General features: G+C 46.7%; 1 non-coding gene across 1 annotated transcript; it reads right to left on the reverse strand.

Moving 5' to 3' along the window:
* Window positions 1–290: 290 nt before the first annotated feature.
* Window positions 291–422, reverse strand: LOC114632839. The gene has a single exon (XR_003713140.1). It is a non-coding gene; the product is annotated as a small nucleolar RNA SNORA17 (small nucleolar RNA).
* Between the last annotated feature and the right edge of the window lie 298 nt (window positions 423–720).

Below are 720 nucleotides of genomic sequence, written 5' to 3' on the forward strand. Positions count from 1 at the left end.
ACTATGGAGTTTAAATTTTTCCTCAGTTGTAACATCATCTAAACTTAAAAGAACGGGAGGGTTCTTGCTCTCTTGCCTTGTTGTTCTGGCTCTGTCCTCTTGTCCCTTCTCCTTTCTCCCCCTTCCCCTTCTTTCTCCGAGTGGCCCCCATGCTGACTTGAGATAACTCCCTCCAGGGTCCCACAGTCCCAGGCAGGGTTGTTCTAGTTTCTGGTTTGCTCCCCACCCTAGAAGTCCATCTTGATCTCCTGGTGCCAGAATGGTCATCTCAGGCTCGACTTTTTTCAAGGAATATTAGGCTACTAATTATTCAGATGTCCATAGGTCAGAACACAAAGTGTAGACTAAGGCTTTCTCCTCTTTGCCACCCACTGACACACTTGTGATACAGCAGCCACACCTGCAATGCCTCTAGGGTCAGACTTCAGTTGTTTAGAGTGCTTTGATTTGGTGGTGCTTTTGGGTGTGTGTGTGGGGGGAATTCTATCTTTCTTGGTTTAGGGGGTTTGTCGTATTGGGTTCTTGTTTTTTGAGAGATGTTTTGAAAGATTTTTTCCTTTTTTCTTCATCATTCATTCATTCATTTCACATCCCAATACCAGCACCCTCTTCTCCCAGTACCCCTTTAAAAAGCTCTTCTCCCCATTCCCCTTCCTCTTCTCCTCTGAGACTGGGGCGTCGTTGTATCACCCCCAACTTCCACCTCCCCACCCACCAAGT

Source organism: Grammomys surdaster, unplaced genomic scaffold, assembly GCF_004785775.1.
Source record: "Grammomys surdaster isolate TR1022 unplaced genomic scaffold, NIH_TR_1.0 97, whole genome shotgun sequence".
NCBI classification, from domain to species: domain Eukaryota; kingdom Metazoa; phylum Chordata; class Mammalia; order Rodentia; family Muridae; genus Grammomys; species Grammomys surdaster.